We start from the raw sequence: 12,034 nt of genomic DNA on the forward strand, positions 1-12,034 counted from the left end.
AAGTTTGAATTTGTGAACGATATAGAGCATCTTTGATTACGATATTAAGAAGATGACGTCTAATTCTGAACTTAAAAGATGCTGCTCGAATCAATTTTCATTCAGAGATGTCGCTGTAAGGAATGGTATCGAAAGTTTTGTTCAGTTAGAAACCAACTCCGACTTAAAACTGTAAATAATCAATTGACAACTGTTTTAGATGCTAAATAGATTCTATAACATGCGTTTCTAAATTTCCTCTTCATCTTCGCCCTCTTAGATCGCTTCTATACAACATAGCAAATGGAAATTTGATAAATTAAAGCACTGGTTTTTAATCGGTACGGGAAATGTTCCCAGTTCCATCATACGAGACAGAACATCAAGTCCTGAAGATCAATAAGAGGATTTTTACCACAAACCTCTATAAAAGAACACCTACTCCAGTTTTGTGGACTCTCACACCTGTCACGATGAGTGCTTCCTTTAAATCCAGAAAACAGTCGTTAACATTTGAACTAATGCAGTAAACAGGAATCAGAATTTGAAGAAAGCTATTGAACTAACGAGTCCACCATACAAACTCTTTTCTTTATCATATGAAACAGGTTTTTTCCCTGAAGATTGGAAAGTTGCTCAGTTTCAACTCGTATCTGATAAAAGACTGTTCCCAAAAACTACAGTCCGATTGCTTTAGTCCCAGCCATTACCAAGGTATAAACTGAAGCTCTAGAAAAATATTGAGAATCCAGAGCAATCGCACTGGACATATCAAAGGTTTTTGATCGAGTTTCAATCTTCTAAGACCGATCCATCCAAGTGGATATCGAAAGACACACCTTAAAGAGGTTTGAGGTCAACCCTGGTGTTCCCCAGGGATGCATCTTGTCACCTATTCAGAAGGCTGGTACCGCAGCTCAGAATTTGGTCTCGTTTGAATATAAAATATCACCAGCACCTCATATTCGCTTGTTTGGTGTTGAGGTTGAGGGCATATATGTCACGAAGGTAGCTTCACAAAAACTTGGAGCCCACTGTAAGTTCAAAAAGTTATATACTATATCTTCTAGAAGGCCTAGATTCGTCTATCTTTGGAATATTCGATTCAATACAGAACAATTCGAATTGGACAGATTAGAGAAAGTTCGTCGACCTTATTTATTTTTACCGATACTATCACCTCTTTTGAGTTGTCACCTAGAGCGGTATTTGCGAGACCTCCTCGACAGAGAGACGTGGCTGATGAGCACCATGCGTCTAATGTCACAATATATTTTCGTTGTTGGTTTTTCTGCATTATTATTTCATTTAAAAAAATAATAACTTCGTTTTTTATTTTTACTATCAATAAAAGTATATCCTTTGAATTTTGAGCCATCTTTCATCATCGTACATGCCCCGGATATCGAATCGTGGTTTCAGAAACCTCTTCCTGTGATGTCCATTAAAAAAGGGTAGCCGAAATGATGTTCGGGCAGCCGGGCGGCCGACGAACGATACCGTCGCCGACAGGCACACTGTTGATTCTGTCATTAAGCTGTGTTTGCTGAATTAATGGCGTCGAGACGATGACTGACGCCATGCAGAGACGCATTCGGCGCCGATAAAAGATTCAAATAGAGATGGGCGATAAGTTATCTGAATTTGAACACATTTTACTTCAAAAATTTGATGTTAACTACCAATTCGATAACTTCGAAAGAGCGATAAATATAAAAGTCAACATGCTTCAATGATAGATGTATATCTTTACAATTTTTGTATATAAGAAGCAAGCATGTTATTACAATGAGTAATTTGAGTAGTGATGTGTGGAAATGCCTGTAGATATTTATCTTGAACTGTAGGTTGTACTGTTTGGGAAAGATCTGCCTTGGTAGTTGATTCCTCAAGCTTGTACTTCTCCAAAGAAATCAGACCCGATAAATTGACGTTTTGGGCGTGTGCAGGTATTCGTGAGCCACGTCTGTCTATCGATTAGCTCTTGGAAATACATCTCTTGGTAGGATTTATATTGGATAGCTTAGAAGAGCCTCTGCCGTGATGGTATTGGTAAAACAAACCCAGTTCAGCGACCTTTTTTCTGGTTATAAGCTGTCCAAGTTTTTGGTCAACTCTGGGTTACATCTAAGTCGAATTGCTCTCTTCTGAATTAAGTCGAGCATCCTAAGGGAATGCTTGGGAGTTGTACTCCAAATATGCTCGAAATTGGGCTTTATATTTTATGCATTTCATTTTTTTATTAATTCCAAATAGTTACAAAATTTCGTCCATCTCTAGTAGAAAGAATTTCTGCGGCGAATTAAGATTGAAACTCGTGGAAACTAGGGCAAAGATAGAGAAAAGATGCTGTAGGGGAAACGGAGTGTACGGAAAAGTAGGGTAGGAAATCTTTTGGAAGTTGGTACAAGAAGTCTGTAATTCGATGTTTTTTTTTCAAGATTATAAAGTAGGTAGAAGAAGAGATAGAAAGGAATGGATTTTAATCTGAAAATATGGATTATGAAAAGGAAAGAGAAGCGAATAACGTTTCATTAGGTACAGAAGTTTATATGCATAATTTTGATATAATATACCAAGTGATAAAATTTGGACCGTTCTGACCAAAACAAAAAAAAAATTTTCATGTGTTTCAATACAAATCTCAATGACTTTTTAGAAAATACGAATAGTGATTACCAAAACATAATCTTAAAAAGAAAACTATATACATTTCTTCATCATTGTAGTAGATTTCAATACAAAGAATATTAATTTAGGTTTTAGACTAACTAATACAAAAGGTAAAGACATGCTGCTATATACGTTATAAACGAAAAATGTCATTTAACTGGGAAGCCTCGTACACTGGCCCAGCGATAGAAATATTTGTTTAATTTTTTCATCTCAAGAAAAATGAATTTAATTGAAGATGCTGAAGGCCCAAACTAAACAAACTAAGTAATAACTAGACGAAGAAGGTAAACAACTAATGATAAATATTTAATAAGCAGTACGGGACAATAGCAAACAAATTACAAGAAGAACGAAAAGTCACAACCGCCCCAAATAAATCAGAAACCTAGTTAAAAGAAAAAAACTGTGGCAGGTAACCAGAACTTCAGAAAATAAGAATACATTGAACAACTACACCTAACAAGTAAGAAAATAAATAGACAAAATAAAAAACGAATCCCTAAGTTAGTCATGACAAAGATACGGCCCGCGGGCCGTATCAGTAAGGCCCGCGATTGCAAAGTGTCACAAAAAGAAGAATCATGTTTTTAGAGCTTTTAGACTTCATTCGATTCGTCTACGGATGTTTTAAATATTCGTACTCTCAAGGCTACGGCGTTTTAACTAAATTAAAACAGAAAATATCAGGGAATTTTGTGGGATTTCACTGTATAATTCATCAGGAATCATTGGCATCCAAACATCTAAAAATAGACCATGTCATGCAACCTATAATTAAAATTGTAAATTTTATAAGGAGCAGAGGACTAAATCACCAACAGTTCAGGCAATTTTTACAAAATTTGAACGAAAAGTTTTCTGATTTTATCGAAGTTCAGTTCAGTCGAGGAGTAGTTTTAGAAAGATTTTTTGCATTGCGTGTCCCTATTCAAGTTTTAATGTTAAAAAAAAGGCAAACCAATTGATTGGTCTGGTGGATTGATTGTGCCTTTCTGATAGATATGAATAAACACTTGATTGATCTGAATATAAAGATACAAGCTAAAAATCAAGCCTTTGAAACAAAGTTGAGGCTGTAGGAAAATCAAGTAAAAAGTCAAACTTTTGACCAGTTCCCTCATTTAAAATCATCTGGTACAGTGAACCAAAAAAAATTGAATGAATATTCTCAACTTTTGCGAAATTTGCTTACGGAATTCAGCAATCGTTTGAAGACAAAATGAATTCCCAATTTTCAATGATCCATTCAATTTTGAAGCTTCACAGGCACCAGTTCATCCTCAGATGGAGTTGATAGATCTTCAATCGGACAGTATTTTGAAAGGAAAATTTAATTAGATTAACCCTCTGACATTTCATACAACAATATTTCAATTGTTTGGATAATTACCCGGAATTAAAAAAGCATGCAGCACGAATTCTCTGCATGTTTAGTTGCACCTATTTATGTTTTCCTTCAAGAAAATAAATAAGAACAAACATCGCACAAGACATAGGAATGGACATCTCCAATCAATTCTTGAAATAACCACAACGAATATGATACCTGACATCAATGAGCTTGTCAAAAATAAGTATCTGGATCCTCGAGATCAACTTACCATCTTTTATAACTTTGATATGATTTTTAACAACCGTATATTATATATTTATATAATTTAAAAAATAAAATGTTATAATAATTCAGTTCATTTTTCTATTTTCAATCTGACCCACCTACGAATTCAAAATTTAATATATGGCCCTCTGTAAAATTGATTTCGACTTCTCTGATCTAAGTGAATTAATAGATGATCAAACCACCGATTATTTACTGTGGAAATTTACGAAAAGATTAAACAAACCAATTCGAATGGAAGCTAGATCTTCCATTCGACTACTGACATGGAAAATAATGATGAAACCGTTAGTGATGGAAAGTGAAGAAGTAAATAGTGAAGAATACGAAGAAAAAGAGTTCACTACACCTAAAGAGATAACGAAAACTAAAACTAGTGCATAAAGTAGAACCCTACAGACCGATATAAAATATTATTAATAAGAATACAAATCATATAAAATCTGCTCAACTGTTTTAGACATTGCAAAAGCATTTGATAAAGTGTGGCATAAAGATTTGTTGCTAAATATTTACCTACTCATGATGTTCAGCTAATAGAATCCAATCTGAAAGACCGTACATTCACTGTTAAACAAAAAAAAAAAACGAATATTTAGACTGATTAAAGAAGGCGCTCCTCGAGAAAATGTCACGGAAAATGTTGAACTGGCTACATTTGCAGACAACACTGCAATGCAGAATCATTTGTAGAAGTTGTCAAGAATCTTCAAAGTTCAATTAACAAAATAAGTAGATGTCTGTCCATATTAACTTTAACTATAAGAAGATAAATAAACTCCCAGTTACACTAAGCGATTAGATTATCCCATATAAGAAAACGGTCAAATATCTTGGACTATAACTGGATACGAAGCTAAAGCTCAAGAGCGTATCATAAAGAAAACAGAGGAACCTAACCTAACCTAACTTAATCTAACGTAAACTAACCTAACCTAATTTAACGCCCATTGGTATGTCGGCAATAAAGATATACACCGAGAATTCCATGTAAACGCTTAAAGAAGAGATAAAAAAATTCCTGAAGGTCACGAAGAACTACTCCATAACCACATAAATAACGAAATGTTGGAAGTTATCGATGATCAAGATATTCACCGCAGGCTCAAACGCGCCAAGCCTTTTGAATTTGTGAATTAAAATAGAGAAGTGTGCATAAACGTCAATTTTATGAGTGGGAGAATTTAGTAAATTAGGTTAAAAGTGAAAAAATGTCGGTGAATCGTAAGGTTAGGTGCATTGTTTCTTTCATTAGAAAAAAAAAGTGATTATACTAATTATAAAGGGTGTTTCGTAAGTGTAAATGTAAAAATTCCATTTTTCAATTCACATATATTAGTCTGTCTCTTCAAATATAAGTTGGGGAAGAGTAGTAACCTTGTTATGAAAAAATGCCCGTAAGTTTGATTCTGCTAATCAGATTTTCATAAAATTGATGTTATTTGAAAAATCAAATATCTACTAGACTAATTTTTATTATTTAGAAATGTTAAGTTTATTTGCCTGTGATTCCATGCATAAAATATAATTTAAAACCTATATATTTGTTAAAAACAGCTAGTAAATATAATATACAATGATCCTGAAATACTTTTATGAATCTTGTGGATAGTTAGGTTAGATTAGGTTGAGTTAGGTTAGGTTAGGTTAGGTTAGGTTAGGTTAGGTTAGGTTAGGCTACGTTAGGGGGTAGGTGTACTAAAAATTATAAACAGTCAACCTTAGTAAGATACCATTTTTTTAATAGTGAAAATTTTCAATTTTTATATTGTACACTGATTACAATAAATGTTTTTGTTCATATAAATTTAATGATTACTCAATAAAAAGTACAAACCATTATATTTGAGAAAATATCAATTTCAAGAGAAATTGCTATTTTTAATTGTAAGAACATGATAAATCAGCATTTTTGTATATATTTTTTTCTCAGTTTGTTCATTTTATTATATAGATTATGAAAAAATCTAAATCCGCCATAAAAACAAAGATTTTAACAAAAAAAATCAACGAAATCGGATGATTTTCCGATTTTCAGGTGCCAAAAAAAGAGGGAACCACGAAAGTATAAAATTACCAATACTAATTACATTTTTTTTTTATTTATCACCTTTCTATTTGTTAAGCTAAGAAATTATTGACTTGATTACAAATTAAAAAAGAAAACTCATACTTCGACTGTTTACACCAAACGATAAAGACGATTTAAAAATAAAAAAGAAGAAGAAGGAATCTCGAATCATATCGATAACAAAACTCCGAGCTCTAACACTCATTATTTTATTACCGAATTCCTATATTAAGTTTCCCGATGTGACTCATAATCGTATTGGCTGAAGAAAGAGACGCAACGCACCCTCCATTAAATGCAATATCCTCGCTTTAACCAAAAATAACTAGTGTAACGACGTCAAACGATCAAACTCGTTACAGTTTAATAGTCTTAATTATATTTTATTAGAGACATTTAATCGAAGGTACGGCCGCACCATAAACTTTCCTTGGAAACAGTTTAATTAATTAATTGTCCGCATCGACTACAGAGGGCGCATGGTGAGGTTAAATAGTCCTAGAAGAGGAAAAGAGAGGGGTATTTAGATGCTGCAATCTTTTCAACTACGCTTGGAAACTTCTTCTTTCTGTTGTTAAAACAAACAATGAATTTTAATTTTTACGTATTGCAGTATTAAACCACGTGCGTTTCCCTGAGGTGTTCTTACCATCTCATGTTCATTAAAAACACTTAGTTTCCCATTTATACTTTTCTAGTAGTTTAAACCATAATACCAGTTTATTAGTTCAAATAATTGTTTATTATTATATGAATTATTTAGAAACAATTTGGCAGGAATCTTTACATATTACATCACTCAATAAATCGTGTGACTGACACACAGATGGCGCTCCCATTGTCAAATCCATATGACGTTTATGAAGTACCAACTTTCAACACACTATGTTTAAAATTTCCTGTTATTTCGATTGGTCAGAAAAAAGTGACAGCCATTTGAGTGAAGCTACTTTTGTTATTTTCAAAACAATGGATTCAATTTATTAATATTATTACTTCTCGATGAAAAAAAAATACTGAACGAGCTTAGCAATGGTGGTTACTTCAACAAACATCAAATATCTACAAATTGGTAATATTAATATCTAATCGTAAAATCTGAGGCTATGAACATTTGACAATGAAAAAGCTGTTTTCGGAGTGGGTGCCGCGTTAATACACAATAAATCAAAAACAACAACAGTGTTTTGCCATGTTTACACGTCAACCACGCCCGAAGAGTCCAATTGCCTGGATTAGAAGTATTAATCAACCTCGTCTGTGCAATGGAACAAGACTGTTTGTGAAAAAGGTGATGAATAACTTCATTGAGGCCATAAAGGGAAAGTACCAAGAAGAAGATGTCTTGATCAAGCTTATATCGATGATTTCAACGGATTTACCATTCGATTTTAAACGTTCACACTTTCCGGTACGTCTGGCTATTGCGATAACCATAAATAAATCGCAAGGCCAGTCGTTGGAAGGTTTCGGAATCAACTTGGATTCTCTCTGATTCGCGCATGGACAATTATACGTCGCGTGTTAGCGTGTCGGTAAACGCACCACAAAACAAAAAATATAGTTTATCAGAAAGCTTCAAATGTATTAACAGACTGTATCATAACTGTGTGTATCTGTCAATATCAAATTGAAACCTTATAAATATCAAGTATTTCAGGAAAACTCTGTTTTGTAAGCAAGTGTAATTAATCGAAAATAATAATAAAACTCCATTAATAGCGAGCTTTTTTTTATTTATTCTAATAAAAAAAGGATTCGTTTTGTTTGCTTTAAGTTCGGGTCTTTTATTTATCGATTGAGGCAGTACGAAGTCTGCCGGGTCAGCTAGTTCCAAAACTAATATTTCACTGAATATTATTAACATTGTAACAGATCCCCATCGGAAATATAGGAGTTTAATGCATTTAAAATATTTTCCGCTCGCTGTCAATTTAGCAATGACCCTATGCCGCACCTCGCTTGCTTCCGTTCATTCGAAGTAAACTAATTAGTTAATTTGACTAAGCCGTTTTATTTACTACCAAAATAATTACCTAAACCTACTAAATTTTCGTCATAATAAGTGATTTTAATTAGAAATGTACAAGTTGGAAACGAAAAAATGTATACCAAGCAACGGAGAGAATGTAATGAATAATTTATACCATAAATATATTTAGAAAACCATCCGTGTAATGATAAGGTACCTGCTTCAAACTTTAAAGTTCATAGTCGGGTTAGTTGCGGCTTTTGATAAACTACCAAACGCCGATGTCCTAAGCAAACTGCGAGGCATGGTCAATTGTTTAAATCTTGTATATTTAAGTGCTGGGCGCTCACCGATGACATGGTCTGTAGTTTCTTCTTTCTCCATTCAACAGCGGATCGTTTGTAATCACTATATTATGGAGACGGTATCTTGAAATACCGTGTTCGGTAAAAGATCAGTCATTAGTCTTCCAACCTTATTTGTGTAATACTTTTTACTGCTATAGAATTTTCCAGGTGATAAAATCAAAGTCTTAGGTTTGTTCATGATTTATATTTGTCCTAATTTCCTCAGAAACTCATTTTGTAAGTCTAACAATTGAATCCTATTCTAAATCGTTCCAGTCTTGTGTCGCTTCATCTTTGTTGGTTTGTAAAGATTTTTTTGAATCTTCCGCTAATCTTTTTGCCTTTGACATCGTACCCAACATCCATCTTCCTTCGGAATTGTTGGGTTATGTAGAATGGGACTTTGGCTACTTTCCAGAGTGAATGTTGTATTGCATTGTTTAAAGCTGTTTCATCGGCTGGTGCTCTGGTTTGCTACCATTTTTATTTTCTCTGATTCAATCGAATGAAGTCTAAAAGGTCTAAAAAACATGATTCTTCTTTTTGTGACACTTTGCGATCGCGGGCAATTATTGATACGGCCCGCGGGCCGTATCTTTAACATGACTGATCTAACTGTTCTTCCGTTTGCAGTGGAACTGAGGGTTCAATTGCTTGATCAAGACTAATTTCAAAGCTTCTGTTGTTTATGAAAGACTATAAGAAGTAACTTGATAAAAATCTGCCTGTCGCCTTCTAAATGGGCCCCTTTCGAAATAATATTTTGATTACTAAGAATATTAATTGAAATAAAACCATTTATTTCGGTACTAATTTCGAAATTATCTTATATCGACCTATTCAATATGAATTCATATTTTTTTGTTAAATAAATACTCAGACAAGAATATATAACTTAAAAATAATTATGTATAACTATCCTTTCACTAGAACAAAGCACATTTTTTCATCAATCCAACAAAATAACGAACAATATCTCAATGGCACTCCCAAGAGACACCACATGGAGCGACGTCGTGTTTCCCTCGGCCCCCCTTTGTCCCCGATCTGATTACTTCCAATCAATATCGTATAAATTGATGGGCTGTCAACGGTTCGCTGTCTTTTCTATCCCGTTCTATTCTTCTTGTATTGCAATTGACAACTTTGCAGCAACTTTTATATGCTTTCGCAGACTGCCGTGCCCAGACTTTTTCTTTTTAAAATACGGGGGTAATTGATGAATATGTTGCAGATATGCTGACGTTGTTAGTTGGAACGTGCTTTCTAGTATAATTATTTTAACTCTTACACTTCAATAGTTCATCTTGATTTATACTAATCACTCTAACTTTTAATAATATTTTAGTGACTTAACAATTTTTTTTATTAAGTTGGTAATGAAAAGAGTACAGGCTGGAATCTTATATCTATATAAGTCACTACATGCTTTAATGTTGTATAAATCTCCTTGGGGTAGATTGAAATTTATGGAACCGTTGATGATAAAATCGTGCTGAACACACTATTTATTTATGTGCCAGTGTGCCACTGTGCCACAGCCCACTACGGACCTAAAATTCCCTAAGTTGTTTCTGTCTTCCAATGGTGTATCTTGAGAAGACTGATTGCGTCTTAATTCGAATTCTTAATGTCAAATTTTCATAGATTATCCAATTGGCCTAAGCTTTTCAAAATTAGATTCAATAAGGGGAGAAGTGGCATGAAGGAGCCAAGCTTTGTAAGAGATTATTTTGCTAGTTTATAAACGAATTGTATTTGTTGTGGTTAGTTAGTTTGTGTTCGAACGTCCCACAAAAATTTTGGCACTAAAACGTAAGTATTTAACTCATTTTTTAATCATCAAATGTAAAGAAATATAAATAAATAGATTGTAGATTGAGTTTGCGCGAAAATTTAACTTTGCAGATGCGTAAAAGCTAAAATTTCGTTTTATTCCCCACCCAACTTGGTAAATGGGCCTTAAAAGAGCTGAGTCTTTCACAACCGGCGCTTTCATAGCCTTCCATTTGAAATTATTTGCCTCTGAGATTATGGAGGAGCCTAATCCAAAGTCATCTTATGAACACTGTCATAATATATAAAATAAGTTAGGTAAGGTTTTAAAACAGATCGGGAGAATGGCCTAACAAGGCTACAAATTCAGAAGCTAGCATTTGATTATGGTATGGCATATAATATCGCTCCAGATAAAAGGAAGGAGACTAAAATCGCGAGCAGTGATAGGGTTTAAGATTTATGAGCTAAAAGACTTTTCTAGGTATTTTCTGTTCACCCATTCTCGCATTTCGGGCCATATTTCTTCCTTAATATATTCCTTTCAAAGGAAGCCTTTGTATTTTCGTTTCCATCCTTAGTAAACTATACAAAAAGATACGTGAAATCTTTTACTATTTCCAGATTATCTATTGTGAAAATCTGGAATTTTATGTTCGTACGGGCTTGTGTTAATACTTTTCTATGTCTTACTTCTATACAACCGTTGTTAATGAGCTCCCCATTAAACGGATGTCATGTACTTATCTATAACTAAGTATGTTTGAAGAATTAATTATCAACTAATCTGCTATTCCAAACTGGTTCTTTTACATATTCATATATTCCTCAAGGCTCTATACTAGTTTTAAAATCTTCTGAATCGATTCTCGGATTGGTACAAGGTGACTCTCAATTCTCAAAGAACTCAAGCTATCGTCTTCAAGCATTCCAATACTCGCAGCAAGCAATCCATTCTCAGGTAGTACTGACTCAGTCCCAGTAATACCGTTCATGTCAATATTGAAAAAACTCCAATTACGAGCTTTCTAAATGACCTCCAGGCCCGTTATGTCATTTAATTTCACAACCAATTTCTTTGCCAAGAACATCCTTCAAACTCCTGGATCACTACTAGACGGCCTCTTTCCTAGAAGCTCAAGAAGAAACTTGCCTATCCCCCTTTCAGCTGCTACGAAGATCTTCCCGAACATTACCTACCATTCACCTCAACTTTAGCCCTATAGATGGCCACACCAAATAAATCCCTTTTCTCACGAGAATAATGTTCTCATCCAAACCACAAAGAACCCAACGAACCTCTTTATTTCTTTGTTTATGAATGGAAGCAGCTACAATTGGCGACAAACATGCGTTTAATGTTTAGAAACAAATTGCAATTAGACAAGTTGTTTAGTAAGTTCAAAAATTTTAGAAGAAAATATATCTGATCAATTTGCTAACTAAATGCTGAAGATTTTGTTTCATTACATTAAAAATATAATTTTCTCATGGGGAAAGATTTAAGCAACCCCACCTACTATACTAAATTTAGGGTTCTCACGCCATTTTTAGTTGACGAATCGTTCATATCTTTTAATTAAATTACTTCTGGT

This window comes from Diorhabda carinulata, chromosome X (assembly GCF_026250575.1).
Source record: "Diorhabda carinulata isolate Delta chromosome X, icDioCari1.1, whole genome shotgun sequence".
Lineage (NCBI taxonomy): Eukaryota > Metazoa > Arthropoda > Insecta > Coleoptera > Chrysomelidae > Diorhabda > Diorhabda carinulata.